Source organism: Callorhinus ursinus, unplaced genomic scaffold, assembly GCF_003265705.2.
Source record: "Callorhinus ursinus isolate GAN/ISIS: 27379988/994484 unplaced genomic scaffold, GSC_fseal_2.0 scaffold36, whole genome shotgun sequence".
Lineage (NCBI taxonomy): Eukaryota > Metazoa > Chordata > Mammalia > Carnivora > Otariidae > Callorhinus > Callorhinus ursinus.
In genome coordinates, this window is record NW_027397098.1 from 10,774,817 (window position 1) to 10,793,102 (window position 18,286).

Below are 18,286 nucleotides of genomic sequence, written 5' to 3' on the forward strand. Positions count from 1 at the left end.
TGCAGTAGCTCTGGATTTCATTAAAAAAAAAAACAAAACAACGAATTTTCTTAGCTATTTCTCAGTCCTACAAACATACATCAGTTTTTGAGAGAACACACTATCCAGACATTTAGAGAGTCACTTAACAAACGCAGAAACTTACGGCGATTCGCTTAAGAATCCACTTACTCCACATAATGTGGGGAAGCAGGACAAGGCCACCCCGACCGTGGAAGACTCCTGGCTGCCCACCTAATCTCCATCCACTTTCTCTTCCGCAGAAAGGGAACTTCCAAGTTTGAGCAGGACACAAAGCCGTCTGAAAAAAACCTATGTCGCCAGCCTCATCCACAAAGGTCTGTCCAATGTGATACAAGCAGAAACACTGCATTGCGGTGTGAAGGACACCTGACATGGGCCGTGCGAAACCTTCTCCCCCGTTCTCCTTCTTGAAGGTGGAAGGCAGACGTGATGGATGGAACTTAAGCAGCCTTCACAGACCACGAAGTGGAAGGCGCATGCTGAGGATGACTGAGGAGCCATCAGACAGGCAGCCTCCCGTGCCCGATACCTTCACCTGGCCACCCCTGGATGCTTATCTTGGAACTTTTCTGTAAGCGACAAAAGCATTCTCTCATTGAAGCTACTGTGCTGGGTTGAATAGTGTCTCCCCTTGCCCACCACCCCCCGCCCCAGACACGCAATTTATGTCCTTCCTGATACCTCAGAATGTGACCTTATTCAGAAAGTGTCTTTGCAGGTGTAATGAGTCAAGATGAGGTCACACTGGAGTAGGGTGAGCCCCGCAGCCAGCATGACTGGTGTCCTTAGAAGAGACATGGAGACAATGTCATGTGATGACAATCGGAATTAAGTCTCTAAATCAGAAAGTGCCAAGGATGGCCAGCAGCTGCCAGAGCCAGGGAGAGGCAGGGAAGGATCCTCTTGGAGCACCTCCAGGGAGAGCACCACCCTACTGGCACCCGGATTTCAGAATTGCTGCTTCCAGAACTGTGAAAGCGGCAAATTCCGTCTGCAGCCTCCGGTGTGGTAATTCGCTGTGGGCAGCCCCCGGAAACTGACAGAGCTACCGTTACATTGGGTCGCCTTTGTTATATGAGGCCTGACCGTGCAGAACGCACTGCTTTTCCATCAGGCTCTGACATCATTGTCCACTGAGGAACTGGAAATGTTGCTGGCAAATGGCCGATTTCCACTGATTTATAGGAGATCAAGGCAGTTTTATTACCAACTCCACTCTGATTCCGCCCAGAACCTTCCTCTCAGCACTGCCCACTGAGACTCAGCCCTGTTCTGTGACCACTTTTCCTCACAATTTGATTAAAAAAAAAAAAAAATGCCAGATGAGGGCAGAGCAGGAAAACTGACTGATCAACAAGATTACTCAGAGCTCACTTCCTGATACAGGGGCTCCCCTTCATTCTTGTTCCATCCTCCCCCGGGGACCCTTCGCCCCTCTCCGTGCACCCCTGACCCATCCATTCTGTGCAAGCCACCCCAGAAACAAACCTCAGAGTGCTGCCCGGGAGTGTATTTCAGACCCAAGGAGGCCTTCTTCACTCTCAGATTTCCGACCTGTACCTGCACCGGCTTGCAACAGAAGCAATGGCAGCCCGAGCTGCACTCGGACAGCCGCCACATCAAGCTAACCAGGTAGGAGGTCCTTGCCCTTTGCTTCTCCTCATGACGTAAAGTCCAGGTGTCAGCCTAAAGGGCACACAGTCTCCGCCGTCAGCCTCATCCCTCGATGCCCCCCTGTCGCAGCAACAGTGAACTGACGAGAATGGACATGTCAAGTTTCTCCTTTTCCAACACTGTATGTGAGACTCCACTCATCCCTCAGTTTTCAATTACATTAATGCCTGGAGGATGTAACCTGTTAAAGCGAGAACGTAGAAGGTAGGAGAGTCTGAAAATTAGGGCCCAACATGAAACACAGCCAAGGGAAGTGTCGAGATGGCAACGTGCAGCAGGCCTAGGAAGTGACCAGGCCAGATTGGGGAAGAGGACACGAGGGAAAATAAAAAATCCATAGATTTTTTTTTTTAAAGATTTTATTTCTCTGAGAGAGAGAGAGAGAGAGAGCACAAGAAGGGGGGAGGGTCAGAGGGAGAAGCAGGCTCCCCACTGAGCAGGGAGCCTGATGTGGGACTCGATCCCGGGACTCCAGGATCATGACCTGAGCCGAAGGCAGTTGCTTAACCAACTGAGCCACCCAGGCGCCCCAAAATCCATAGATTCACTGATATGCCTGACCTGGGGAAAAATACTAAATGGCAGATAAACACCAAAGGAGAAATTAGAAAAATCTTAAAATAGGTACATACACTAAACCATTTTTAAAACTGGGCAGTTATTATTAACTCTAGAAAACTCAAAGGTTATATTAAAAAATAACCATAATATACTACCTGGATCGTGCATGAGTCATATTTATGTCCTAGTAAGTTTGCAGGGACTACTGCTTTAACACAGAATTTTGATGTAAACAGTTAACAAGAGTTGGAGGGAGGGATGAGACAGGAGCTGGGATACGAGAGCTAAATCCTCCTCTCCTGTAACAGAAAATCACGAGAAACACATCTACAAATAAGAAATAGCTTATGAGCCAATGAGTTCGAAAGAGAAATAAATGTCATAAAAAGTCAGTTATTAGAGTTGAATGTGTTTTCTTTTAGGCAACAAGGCTGGTGAAGCAGAGGGCTGTTCTAATTTGCTACGAGCCTCTGAGCACTTAGTGGATTTTATAATTATGTGCATATGTTATTTCGGAAAATTAAAATAAAAACAGAGTAGGAATAACAGCCCTGAACTTACTTTTCAACCAGAATTTTGGTAAGAATTATGCAAAATTCAGATCAAAATGACTCAATACAGCTGGCCCCCTCATGAAGTACCCATATCTACACTTGCCTACGATGGTTCGTTGACTTGCCATCTGCTTGCTTCCAAATGATTCAGCAGCATCATGATTTTGTTTCTTAGTTCTTGATTACAGCCTGAAGAACAGTACTGCAAGTAACTGCAAAGTGTATCTTTGCTAGGTTAAGATTGTTTGCTAAATTATCAGACTCTGATTCTATTTGTTCCTTCTGGTTTTTTGAAGATAGATCAGTAATAAAATTCTCTTAGCAACTCCATTCTTGTGGACCTACGTCTTCCCCTCACGTCCGCTCTGGTTTCAGCAAGCCACGGACCCACCCACAGGCTCTGTCACAAACCCATCCACAGGCGACAATGCCTTGGCTTATGAGAAACTTGAAAACATCAGGTGTTCACTGCTTAGATGGGACACAGCAGGAAGAGGATAATACAAGAGACTTAGTAAGAGGTATTTTTATATCGTTTGATCGTGCAGAGGAGGGGAAAAAGGCGGTTGCTAAAGAGAAGGACCCAGCTGTTTCCAAATTTGGAAGTCACTGGTATCCTGAAACATTTAAATCATCTACAAGCCATATACCTTCAAAAGGGATGATAATGTAGTAACACTGTCTTTCTTTGTTATCATAGTTGTATGAACCCAAGACATTCTCATGTAAGTTATTTCCCTAATCTTTCCCTTTCTCACGCTTTTTAAAAAAGTTTTCAGTTACCTTTAAAAAGTAAAATCTATTTTGTGAATGTCCAGTCGATAACTGAAAAAGGAAACTTACTAAATCGCATTTCACGGAATAAGGTCTATGTCTCTTTATTTAGCAAATATCTATATCTTAATAACAGAGGAATATACTTCTAGAAGGAAACTGCTAACTTTCCCACATTGTTGGTATATGTGCATTTATATAAAATGTCATTATTAAATTCATTGCTCCTCAAAAGCTGTGAAAATCTTTATAAGGACTGCTTCTAAAAATAAAACAACACATGCAGTTCCATAATTCAGGTACATCTAAACCCTTAAGGTTCTGGTCCAGGACTCAACCACTTCTGTATTTTATTGCCTTAGATGAGAGGTCAGCAATATGAGAGAAAAGACAGAAATACCAATTCAGGAACAAATTGACTAATAAAAGCTCCAGATGAGATACAATGAAGGAAGATGTAATGATGGAAGGAGAGGAAGTTAGCAAATATCACATATTACATGAAAAATTTCCAGGATAGGAATTCAAAGGACATGGACTTCCAGACTGAACGTGTCCCAAACACCTAACAAATGAAGAGATATGAACCAAGACACATAATCACAAAACCTTCCAGAAAGAAGAGAGACAGATTATAAAGGATGATACTCATTTTCTCAACAGCACTAAACAAAGAGGACAATGTAGCAATACCTTAACGTTCTTGAGGGAAAATGGGTTTTAACCACGAATTCTGATTTAGCCAAATTATCAAGTATGATGACAAAAATCAAGATATTTTCAGACGCAAAGCCTCAAAAACTGTATCTCCCAAGTCTTTTTTCTCAGGAAACTACTAGAGGATAAGCCCCACCAAAAATAGGGAGGAAATCCAGAAAATGAAGACAGAGAATCCAGCGTAGATATCCAATGTGGGGGAGTCAAAGAGAATTTTAACAATCTGGTGACTTCCTGGGAAATGGCGGAGTTAGCCTTTCTACGCCCCCTACTCATCCTTTCAAGTTAGTCATAGAGCAGCATTTAAAAAATTGACTAGGGAGGGGGGGAAAAGATGGCGGAGGAGTAGGGGACCCTATGCCAACCATCCCGGGAACTGAGTTGGATATCTACCAGACCACTCTGAACACCCACGAAATCAGCCTGAGATGTAGGAAGATAGATCCAGATCTTCACAAACAGAATATCGCAGGTGGTTGGTTTTGAGGTGCGAAGCAGAGAGCCATGATTCCGCGGGCAGATACTGGAGGGTAAATGGCAGCGGGAGGGAGCCTGGCCATGGGGATCCTACACCGCTGGTGAGCGACAGCCTCCCGCACTGGGGAGGACGGGCCACAGACTCGCAGATCGGTAGCAGCGGGGAAAGGACGTTAGGTGGAAACCTGGAGCAGTGGGGTCGCGCATGCGAACTGTGGGCGGTTGGCGGTTTTAGAGGCACAAAGGGCAGAGATGTGCCCCGACCTGGAGGCAGGACTGGGGGTGCTGCGGAGGGGTGAAAACCCAGGACGCTGCAGTTTATAGCAGCATGGACAGAAACGGAGACCGTGTGGCCTGGAGAGCTCACTGAAGAACAGACTGCGATCTCTTTGCTCTGAGGCTGAGGGTTGGAAACGGTCTCTTCTGCTCTCTCAGAAGAGACGCAGAAAACTGCCAGGGAACAAAAGCCCCCCAAAAATGTTTTCCACTGAGCCCATCCCCCCGCCACAGGGGGCATGGCAATTCTGCCCAAACATGGTGGCCTGAGTAACAGCACAGCAGGCCCCTGCCCCAGAAGACAGGCTGGGAAAACAAGAGGCCAGCAACCCTAAGGTCCGTAGAAAACAGGTGCATCTTGCTTGGGTTGTGGTCAATAATTTGGACTCTATACATTCCCTCAACAGGGAGGAGGAACCCCCAAAATAGGAAAGACTCAGATTATGACTTATGCCACAGATTTACAAATGGATGCAGATATAACCAAGATGTCAGAGATGGAATTCAGGCTAGCAATTGTGAAGACAATGGCTAGAATGGAGAAATCAATTAACGGCACCATAGAGTCTCTAAGGACAGAAATGAAAGCTGAATTGGCCGAACTTAAAAATGTTACCAATTGAGATCCAATCTAATGGAGATAATCTCACAGCTAGGGTAAGTGAGGCAGAAGAACGAATTAGTGGCCTGGAAAACAATTTAATAGATAAAAAGGGAAAAGAGGAGGCCAGGGAAAAACAACTCAGAATCCATGAAAATAGAATCAGAGAAATAAGTGACACCATGAAATATTCTAATGTCAGAATTACTGGAATCCCTGAGGGGGTGGAGAGAGAGACAGGACTAGAAGTATATTTGAGCAAATCGTAGCTGAGAACTTCCCTAATCTGGGGAATGAAACAAACATTCGTGTCCTAGAGGCAGAGAGGACCCCTCCCAAGATCAAGGAAAACAGGCCAACACCCCGGCATGTAACAGTAAAACTTGCAAATCTTAGAACCAAGGAAACCATCTTAAGGGCAGTTAGGGGGAAGAGATTCCTTACGTACAGAGGGAGGAACATCAGAATAACATCAGACCTATCCACAGAGACCTGGCCAGCCAGAAAGGCCTTGCAAGACATATTCAGGGTACTAAGCGAGAAGAACATGTAGCCAAGAATACTTTATCCGGCAAGGCTGTCATTTAGAATGGATGCAGAGATGCAGAGCTTCCAAGACCAGCAGAAACTGAAAGAATATGTGACCACTAAGTGGCCCTGCATGAAATATTACGGGGGGTTCTATAAAAGGAGAAAGACAAGGTCTTCACAGGCAACATGATGACAATTAATTCATATCTTTCAATAATCACTCTCAACGTGAACAGCCTAAATGTTCCCATAAAACGGCACAGGGTTGCAGATTGGATAAAAAGACAGGACCCATCCATATGCTGTCTATAAGAGACTCATTTTGAACCTAAAGACACATCCAGACTGAAAGTGAAGGGATGGATAGCCATCTTCCATGCCAGCGGACCTCAAAAGAAAGCTGCGGTAGCAATTTTTATATCAGACAAATTAGATTTTAAACTAAAGACTGCACTTAGAGACACAGAAGGACACTACGTCATTCTTAAAGGCTCTATCCAACAAGAAGATCTAACAACTGTAAATATCTATGCCCCCAATATGGGAGCAGCCATCTACATAAGCCAACTGTTAACCAAAATAAAGAGTCATATTGATAACAATACGTTAATTGTAAGGGAGACCTCAATACTCCACTCTCAGCAATGGACAGATCACCTAAGCAGAAAATCAACAAAGAAACAAGAGCTTTGAATGACACACTGGACCAGATGGACCTCATAGCTATATACAGAACATTCCACCCTAAAACAACAGAATACTCATTCTTCTCAAGTGCACATGGAACTGTCTCCAGAACAGACCACATCCTGGGTCACAAATCAGGTCTCAACCAACACCGAAAGACTGAGATTATTCCCTGCATATTCTCAGACCATAATGCTTTATTTTATTTTATTTTTTAAAGATTTTATTTATTTGACAGAGAGAGACACAGCGAGAGAGGGAACACAAGCAGGGGGAGTGGGAGAGCAAGAAGCAGGCTTCCTGCCGAGCAGGGAGCCTGATGCGGGGCTCAATCCCAGGACCCTGGGATCATGACCTGAGCTGAAGGCAGACGCTTAACGACTGAGCCACCCAGGCGCCCCGACCATAATGCTTTAAAACTGGAATTCAATCATAAGAAAAAATTTGGAAGAAATTCCAACACTTGGAAGCTAAGGACCACTCCGCTCAAGAATGTTTGGGTCAACCAGGAAATCAAAGAACTTAAACAATTCATGGAAACCAATGAGAACGAAAACACATTGGTCCAAAACCTACGGGATAGTGCAAAGGCAGTCCTAAGGGGGAAATACATAGCCATCCAGGCCTCACTCAAAAAAATAGAAAAATCCCGAATTCACAAACTAACTCTACACCTTAAGGAATTATAGAAAAAGCAACAACCAATGCCTAAGCCACGTGTTAGAAGAGAAATAATTAAGATTAGAGCAGAGATTAATGAATTGGAAACCAGAAACACAGTAGATTAGATCAACGAAACTAGAAGCTGTTTCTTTGAAAGAATTAATAAAATTGTTAAACCACTGGCCAGACTTATCCAAAAGAAAAATGACCCAAATTAATAAAATTATGAACGAAAAGGGAGAGATCATGACTAACACCAAGGAAATAGAAACAATTATTAGAAATTATTATCAACAACTATATGCCAATAAGCTGAGCAACCTGGATGAAATGGATGCCTTCCTGGAAACCTATAAGCTGCCAAGACCGAAACAGGAAGAAACTGACAACCTGAATAGGCCAATAACCAGTAACGAGATTGAAGCAGTGATCAAAAACCTCCCCAAAACAAAAGTCCAGGGACTGACGGGATTTCCTGGGGAATTCTACCAAACATTCAAAGAAAAAATAATACCTATTCTCTTGAAGCTGTTTCAAAAAATAGAAACAGAAGGAAAGCTTCCAGACTCATTCTATGAGGCCAGCATTACCTTAATCCCCAAACCAAGCAAAGACCCCATCAAAAAGGAGAATTTCAGACCGCAATCCCTGATGAATATGGATTCCAAAATCCTCAACAACATCCTAGCTAATAGGATCCAGCAATACATTAAAAGGATCATCCACCACGACCAAGTGGGATTTATCCCTGGGACGCAAGGGTGGTTCAACATTCGCAAATCAATCTATGTGATAGAACACATTAATCAGAGGAGAGAGAAGAACCATATGGTCCTCTCAATTGATGCAGAAAAAGCATTTGACAAAATACAGCATCCTTTCCTGATTAAAACTCTTCAGGGTATAGGGATAGAGGGAACAACATTCCTCAAGTTCATAAAACCCACCTATGAAAAACGCACAGCGAATACGATCCTCAATGGAGAAAAGCTGAGAGCCTTTCCCTTAAGATCAGGAACACGTCAAGGATGCCCACTCTCGCCACTATTGTTCAACATAGTACTAGAAGTCCTAGCAACAGCAATCAGACAACAAAAAGAAATAAACGGTATTCAAACTGGCAAAGAAGTCAAACTCTCTCTTTTCACAGATGACATGATACATTATGTGGAAAACCCAAAAGACTCCACCCCCAAACTACTAGAACTCATACAGCAATTCAGTGATGTGGCAAGATACAAAATCAATGCACAGAAATCAGTTGCTTTCTTATACACTAACAATGCAACTGTAGAAAGAGAAACTGGAGAAAGGGTTCCATTTACAATAGCACCAAAAACCGTAAGATACCTTGGAATAAACCTAACCAAAGAGGTAAAGGAACACTCATGAAAAAATTGAAGACACAAAAACATGGAAAAACATTGCATGCTTATGGATCGGAAGAATAAACATTGTTAAAATGTCTAGGCTACCCAGAGCAATCTATACCTTCGATGCCATCCCGATCAAAAGTCCAATGACATTTTTCAAAGTGCTGGAACAAACAATCCTAAAATTTGTATGGAATCAGAAAAGACCCCGAATCGCCAAGGAAATGTTGAAAAAGAAAAACAAAGCTGGGGGCATCACGTTGCCCGATTTCAAGCTATATTACAAAGCAGGGATCACCAAGACAGCATGGTACTGGCACAAAAACAGACATATAGACCAATGGAACCGAACAGAGAGCCCCGATATGGACCCTCAACTCTATGGTCAAATCATCTTCGACAAAGTGGGAAAAAACATGCAATGGAAAAAAAGACAGTCTCTTCAATAAATGGTGCGGGGAAAATTGGACAGCCACATGCAGAAGAATGAAACTCAACCATTCTCGAACACCCTACACAAAGATAAACTCAAAATGGATGAAAGACCTCAATGTGAGGGCGCCTGGGTGGCTCAGATGGTTGAGCGTCTGCCTTCGGCTCAGGTCATGATCCCAGGGTCCTGGGATCGAGTCCCGCATCAGGCTCCCTGCTCCTTGGGAGCCTGCTTCTCCCTCTGCTTCTCTCTCTCTCTCTCCTCCTCTGTCTCTCATGAATAAATAAATAAAATCTTAAAAAAAAAAAAAAAAAAAGACCTCAATGTGAGACAGGAATCCATCAAAATCCCAGAGCAGAACACAGGCAGTAACCTCTTTGACATCGGCTACAGCAACTTCTTTCAAGATACATCTCCAAAGGCTAGTGAAACAAAAGCAAAAATGAACTTTTGGGACTTCATCAAGATAAAAACCTTCTGCACAGCAAAGGAAACAGTCAACGAAACAAAGAGGCAATCCACAGAATGGGAGAAGATATTTGCAAATGACACTACAGATAAAGGGCTGGTATCCAAGATCTATAAAGAACTTCTCAAACTCAACACCCGAAAAACAAATAATCAAGTAAAAAAGTGGGCAGAAGACATGAACTCTTCTCTGAAGAAGAGATACACATGGCTAAAAGACACATGAAAAAATGTTCATCATCATTAGCCATCAGGGAAATTCAAATCAAAACCACATTGAAATACCACCTTACACCAGTCAGAATGGCAAAAATTGACAGGGCAAGAAACAACAAATGTTGGAGAGGTTGTGGACAAAGGGGAACCCTCTTACACTGTTGGTGGGAATGCAAGTTGGTACAGCCACTTTGGAAAACAGTGTGGAGGTGCCTCAGGAAATTAAAAATAGAGCTACCCTACGAACCAGCGATTGCACTACCAGGTATTTACCCTATAGACACAAGTGTAGTGAAAAGAAGGGCCATGTGCACCCCAATGTTCATAGCAGCCATGTCCACAATAGCCAAACTGTGGAAGGAGCTGAGATGCCCTTCAACAGATGAATGGATAAAGAAGATGTGGTCCATATATACAGTGGAATATTACTCAGCCATCAGAAAGGATGAATACCCAGCTTTTACATCAACATGGACGGAACTGGAGGTGATGATGCTAAGTGAAGTAAGTCAAGCATCAAAAGTCAATTATCATATGGTTCCACTTACTTGTGGAACATAAGTTATAGCATGGAGGACATTAGGAGAAGGAAGGGAAAAATGAAGGGGGGGAAATCGGAGGGAGAGATGAACCAGGAGAGACTGTGGACTCTGAGAAACAAACAGTGTTTTAGAGGGGGGTGGGGGGTGGGTAAGCCCGGCGATGGGTATTAAGGAGGGCACGTACTGCATGGAGCACTGGGTGTTATATGAAAACAATGAATCGTGGATCACTACATCAAAAACTAATGATGTATTATATGGTGACTAACATAATAAAACAAAATTAAAAAAAAAATGACCAGAAATGAGTATTTGTAGTGTTGCCACATTTTGTATATTACTCTCAGCTAAGCCATGGTTCATTTTCATTATTGTCCAACTTTTCCTGGAATTCCTTGAGTCAAGTTTTTCCTGGAAGTGAGTCAGAGTATTCCATTTCCCCCTGGAGACATTCTTCCGAGAGCCCTCATCTTCCTGCCCCCACAGGGACCGAGTTCCCCCAGGCCTTCTGCACAGCTACCGGGCCAAGCCTTCTTTCCCCGTCATCTCAGGGATTGCTTTTCCCTCTCTGTGCTGGGTCCATGTCATCTTTTTCTGGATTTACTCCTTAAGTTGTAGTGGGCTGGAAAGTGAATGGAAATTAAGAAGGTGGAGACTGAGTTCAGACTATTCTTAGACATGTGCTTAGGAAGAGAAAGGCGAAGAATGGGAGCGGTGGAGGGGGGTTGGTGGAAAGTAGCCTCATGAGGATGTATTTAGGAATAAGGAGGCAGAGACCAGAAGCGACCCAGCTCACACAGTTAAAAATGGTACCTCAGGAGAGGTACAGAGCAGAGGGCTGCTGCTTTCCATCGTAAGGCTTGTGGTACCAATAAGCCCTGCATGCGTCGTCATTCACCAGGTACGGGATAATTGTTGGAAGAATACAGGGAAAGGGTCAATTCTCCAGGCAAAACAAGTTGCCAATGTTTCTACCTGCTGGAATATGAGGTGAAGGTGCGGTGGGATAAGGAAGCTCAAGGGTCCGTCAGGGAGAACTCCCCAGCTTACTGGCTTCCAGAGCCGAGGCTTGCCTAGACCAAAGATTCTTTTCTTTGGGCGTACCCCGAACAGCTAAGGCATGACTTTGGCAGATTAGAAGAGTGCAAGATCAGATTAGAAGAGTGCAAGATCAGAAAAAAAAGATCAGACTGGTTGGAGACAGACCACCATCCATTCCAGGCAAGAGAATGAGGCTCTGAAATCAAGGCCCTCCCCTAGGTTAATATGAAGGACAGAAAATAAATAAAATCGACAGGTCTCAATTACATACGGGGTTGGGACAGAAGGGAAAAGGAGGAATCTAAGATGGTGCCTAGACTCCTGACTTAGGCGATGCTTTTCCCAAGTTAGAGAGCTTAGCAGGAGGTTTGAAAGGGGAAAAGCAAGTGAAGTTTGAGCACGTTTCAGATGGGAGGGGGACGTCTAATAGGCAGTTGGATACAGATCACAAGTTTTGTAATGACTGGCTGAGATAAAGATGTGTGTTAGTCACTGCAGAAACTAAAGGCCAGGAGAGCAGATAAAATCACCCAGGGAGAGGGTGAGTGATAAAGGCAAACACTAACAGGAAGAGTGGTCACAGGCCTCAAGAAGGGAGTGGTTACATGTCAAATGCCATAAAAGGTCAATGCGGAGAACTGCGTAGACCCCCTTTAGAAGTGGCTCAAGGTGATCTTTAACAGAGCAATCGAGGTCTGGTGGCGGCAGATGTCTGATTTGTAGTCAATTACAAACCCCATTCCTTAAGTGTGGGCTGAACTGAGAGGGGGTGGGGAATCAAAAGTCAGCCGGTGGCCATGGAGGGCACGTGATTCTTTGAGAAGCCCGGCTGTGAAAGAAGAGGCTGGGCACTGGGGAGTAGGAGAGTGAGCTAAAAATTCAAGAGTTTAACTTTCTTCCCCTACAGAAGGGAGAGATTTGAGAATGTTTATATGCTCCCAAAAAGTAGCCAGTCTGGGATGAACTTGGAAAGACGGGAGAGTCTTACCATTCAGTCTTAGCACTCAATCCAGCAATCACACTCCTAGAGATTTACCCAACTAATGTCCACACAGAACCTTCACACAAACATTTATAGCACCTGATTTGTGATTGCCAAAACCTGGAAATGACCAAGATGTCCCGCAATAAGGGAAGGAATAAACATCCAGACAATGACGTATTAGTCACTGGTGAAAGCCAAGCTATCAAGCCACAAAAAGATATGAGTGAATGGATGAATCTCAAATGCACAAGGTTAAGGGAAGAAAGCCAGTATGAAAAGGTTACATACATACATACTGTATGATTCCAATTAGAGGGCGTTCTGAAAAAGGCAAAACTATAGAGACAATAAAGAGAGAAGCTGCCAGGCATGGGAGAGGGGAGGGATTTGAACAGGTGCAGCACAGGGATGTGTTTTAGGACAGTGAAACCATTCCGTGTGATACGGTAATGGTGAACCCCAAACATTAAGCCGTTGTCAAGACCTGTAAGACTTCAGAGTACAAAGAGTAAACCTTAATGTATATATAAAAATTTAAAAACTCATTTAGGAGATTGGAGGACCCCAGGGTGAAATGCAGAATGTGACAGATAAATCCAAATGTGTTACAGACATAAAAAACCACCTTACTAAAAGTCAGGGTGGGGAATAAAGTGTTGACCTAAGTAACTGGAAATGAGTGAAGTCTGTAAGACTACACATGATGAACTGTACTCTAGTTGATAAAGTTGTTTCCCAGAGGATATGGCTTAAACATTCCGGAAGTGCTATAAATATATACTGGCACTGAAGCAATCAAGTAAATGGATGGCAGACAGTGGGAGTCCAGGGGGCAAGGGATCAGAGTTGGAGACATCAGTATGGATTCATATTTACCTTAATATACACACAAATGGTCACATATACACAGGTTATTCTACACACATATATTTCCTCGTGCTATCAGCTGAGAGGGCCTGGAGGCAATGACACCCCAACAGCAATGAGCACACCCAGTGCCCAGATCTTGGTTCCTAATACCGCTCCCCAGGAAAAGGAACCATCGCTCGTTGGAGAAATGGCTGATTCTAGGACTCAGGCAGGAAATCAGCAAGCTGAACCTGGAGCATCTTGTAGGGCCAGGAAGTAAGGAAGTGCTATAAGCAAACAAACACCCCACAATGACGGGGATGTCCAAGGCCAAGGGCATACAGGTACCAACTGAAAAAGCTTCCAACAGCCAAAGCTGGAACAATTTGAGTCAAAAAATGAATAGTGGTTTATAACCCAAAGTATAAGATACATTATCAGTAAGTTCATACTGACATAAGACTGAATAAATAAGCAAATGGGGGAAAAACAGACAAATCTTCCATGCATAATTCTAAATATTTATGTAGCTACTCCACCCCAAGGAGGTGGAACCCACCTCCCATTCCTGAAGTGTGGGCTGTGCATAACAACTTCCTCCAGAGTACAGAACAGAAAGGGAGAGAAAAGAGTTAATTTCAGAGTGGGGAAACCTGACACACACTAATTCATTCCGGTGATCGAGGTAAACATCAATAGTGACAAGTCATGTTCATAGTACGTGCCCTTGATAGGCAGTAAAAATGGCATTACACTTTTGTGGTCTTCTCCCCCCACTCACCCCCCAAATTACCCAAGTCTAACCATGAGAAAAACATCAGATAAATCCCAACAAAATACTTGACCGGGAGTCAACTGTCACAGTCATCAAAAACAAGGAAAGTCTAAGAAACTGTCACAACCAACAGGAGCCTAAGAAGATAGGCTAGCTAAATGGAAAGTAGTATCCTGAATGGGATCCTAAAACAGAGAGAGGATTTTAGGTAAAACTAAAGAAATCTGAATAAATTACATATTAATAATTTATAATAATATATAACCTATAAAGAACATAGTAACCTGTCAGTATTGCTCATTGTGATAAATGTGCCACACTCATATAAGACATTATTAGTGTATAAGCGGGTGTACAAAGGAACTCTGTACTGCTGTCACAGTAATTCTGTACATCTAAAATAAAAAGTTTAAGAAAACTGGGAGAGGAAGAACTAATCGAGCTGGGGAATCAGCTAGCTCAAGGTCAGAAGGCCGCAAGGCGCCATCACTTCTCTGTCCTTCCCCTGCAGTTCTGTCTGGGAAGCTGTCCTCTTGTCTCTCTTTCCAGAGGGCAATCGTGACTCTTCCTTCAAGATCCACAGCACAAGTCACCTCTTCTTTAACTGCAGTCTCAGACTTTGCCACTCCTAACAGATCTGCTCAGTCATCTGTGATCTGTGGGCTCACAGTCAGCAAATTCACTGCCAATTTATTGTTTACCAGATACGTGCTAGATGCTGGGACCAGAGAGGACAACATTTAACCTCAAAGAACTCAAGTCGAGTGACGTATCTTATCTCAGCACCATTCACCTTGCACTGTCTTTGCTTTTGTGTGTGTGTGTGTGTGTGTGTGTGTGTGAAATAAACTGTGAACTCTCTGAAAGCAAGGATTACTACCGTGTTCATTTCTTCATGCCCAGTGCTAAAAACAATACCTGCACCCAGCAATTGACAAAGAAATGCTTTTTGCAACAAAATGAAGAACTAAACTCTCTTTCGGTTTAGATAGGGACTGCTTCTAGGAAAAGCAAACTGAGAAGAATCTGCAAGGTTTTATACTAATAGGTGATTTTTAATTATCTGCAAAAAAATTTCCCCCGTTTTTAAAAATATCACTCACATTTTGCGAACAGACAGATTGTATCAGCAAGAACTGAATGCACCTTCAAGCAAAAGAGAAACAACTGTACAGAAAAGGCTGTACAGAAAAGCGACATGTCACGGACACGACCAAGCTTTTCCTCCCACCCTCCTTGGCACGTTGGCTGCTCATCTGGACCAAATGGCTGCCATTGGCTCCAATGGGAAAGTAAAAAGCATTTCTAAAGCTACCGAAACGCACACTCCATTCCCACTTAGAGCTCACGGGCCAGAATGGTCACATGGCTGCTCCTGGCTCCAGGTTAAGAATTTAATTTCTCCAGCTTTTAAAAAAGAGGCCGAAGATAGAAGTTTGGGAATAGGTACTGGGATATGCATTGTTGCCAGTCGACCGCTTTGGTTCCCCCCCAAAATACTCATTGTTCTTCCCATATGTACACTTTAAAAGCATTCACCCGACCTAGAGACGACGCCGTCTCTTCCAGTTGCTGATTCCAGCCCAAATCTTGGGAGTTAAAGGCAGTTTTTTCCATCAGAGCCAAATGTGGCCGGACTTGGTAGCCACACCTCCAGCTACACTGCCAGGTGACCTGCCCTGAACACAGGACCTAACACACAAAGGCAGACAGGATGTGGATAGCGGCCCCTTCCAGGCCCAAGCAACGTGCCGACGAGCGCACCTACGGGCTCTCTCACCTGAGCACTGTCTTACTGCAAGCGGGTCTCCGGGCGTGTCTGTCCAGTCCCCGCTCCCTTGCCTAGTAATTAAGGCTGTTCTCTTGAGCAATTGAAAACCATCCTTTCAAATGGGAAAGCAGCACCTCTAGTCCCATTTTCGCAGGACTACAATCTGCAATGTGAGCTCCGGCTCAGGCTGCTCCCGGGGCCCTTGGCGGAGCTTCAGCGACCAGAGGTTTCCCTGCACCAGCCGGGCTCCAACTCAGAACTCTCGGGCCACTGAGATGCAGGCGGCGAGCACAGGAGTCTTCCCTTAGCGAGGCCGGCTTTATAAATCTTTTGCAGGACTTTGCAGCTTGCACTGACTCAACACTTCTGGGATACTGCTTTCCACGTATGACTGACTTAATCTCCCTAACAATCCTAAGCAGGTGTGATTATCACTTCCATTTCCGGCCGAGGCACCTGGACACACAGCAAGCAAGCAGAACCGGGGTTTGAACCCACGCAGCCTGGCACCAACATCAGAGCTGCCTAAGTGGTGACCAACACATGCTAATGCTCTGTGGTTTCCCTCTTATTTCCCCTCACACCAGTCTGGTCTGTTACCCTAAAGCACAGTAACAGTTTGGCAAAATGTCTTACCACCAAATAACTAGGTTCACCAGTTTCGCCAACTAACCCCGCACAGGGAATCCCCCTAATCCTGTCCTGTCCCTTCCTTAAGATCTGTCATTTGTGGGGCGCCTGGGGGGCTCGGTCGTTGAGCACGGTCCCGGGGTCCTGGGATTGAGCCCCGCGTCGGGCTCCCTGCCCCGCGGGCAACCCGCTTCTCCCTCTCCCACTCCCCCTGCTCGTGCTCCCTCTCTCGCCATCTGTCTCTCTGTCAATTAAATAAATAAAATCTTAAAAAAAAAAAAAAAGATCTGTCATTTGTGATTCCAGGTATCAACTTGTTTCTCAGTCAGTTGTTCTTACCTGCAACTGAGAGAACACGCTCTGGCTTAAGAAGGAAAGGAATTTACAAAGCAGAAACAAACAAACAAAAACGAAAAACTAGGTAGGAAACAAGAATCTCCAGACTGGCCCCAGTCATACTTGTAGGTTTAAACAGGCCAAGAACACTGCCAACACCGCCAGACCACACCTCGAAACTGCTCCAGAGCCTGCCCTGCCACTCCAACACGACAAGGTCTCTGGCACCGCTGCCCCGAAGGCCACGACACTGGGCCTGCCCCGCCAGGGTGAGGACGGCTTCTTCAGAGGCTGCCACACGCGATGGGCAAAACAAGGCCAGGACACTGCCCCAGCTGCCAGACAGGCTGGGAAGGCAAGTTTCTGGTCTTGACCTCAGGGAGGTGGATGCAGGCAACTCCCTGAACACAGGAAGAGCTCGCTGATCACCAGGCAGACCAGGAGTGACAAATGTCTGGGAGGCTGAACCTAATTATTATAACATAGCTTCAGTGATATTTTAGTTTATATGGAAACTTTGACCTTGCAGTTAATACTAGAAATTAACTTCAAAGTTCTCAAGCACTATCTTGCAGGAGACAGAAATATCAGAAATTCACTGCCAATATCACACTGACTAATGCAGTCACGGAAAAGTTCAAAATTAATAATCAGAGAGGTTGGGGAGAGATACTAAGTTGTGCCCAAGCTAACAAAAATCGTAGGCGACTACACTTCTCTCAGTGGATCATGAAAACACTGAAAAAAGCCACCTGAATGCAAATAATGATGTTACTATAAAGCACAATTATACAGGCATTAGAGGCATTTTGGAACTTACACTTTAAGAACATCAAGCTGTCATCATAAATACAGATGGTCTCATCAGTTTTTCACCTTCACAATGGTGTGAAGCGTGACACACATTCAGTAGGAACTGTACTTGGATGTGGATCTTGTCCCAGGCTAGTGACACGTGGTCGGATCCGCTTTCGTGATGCTGGGTGGTGAGCTGCATCCAGTCGGCCGGCCGATCCCACCGTTCTGTTCTTCACTCACACGGCCGTCCTCAGGAGTGACACGAGACACTCAACACCTGATTATCCAACAGGATTCCTGCAAGAGGACTCGGCCCACCTGGAGGCTGATGGGAGTGTTGTGGGCATGTTTAATTAAGGTGGGCCAGGCTAGGCTAGGCTGTTCGGCAAGTTAGGTGTATTAAATAGATTTTCAACTTACGGTGGGTTTATGGGCATGTAACCCCATCATAAGTCGAGGGAGGTCTGTACATAGCATAAGCACGTTTAGGTACTTGTAAGCCCACGGTGGCATCCACATTCAGTATTTGG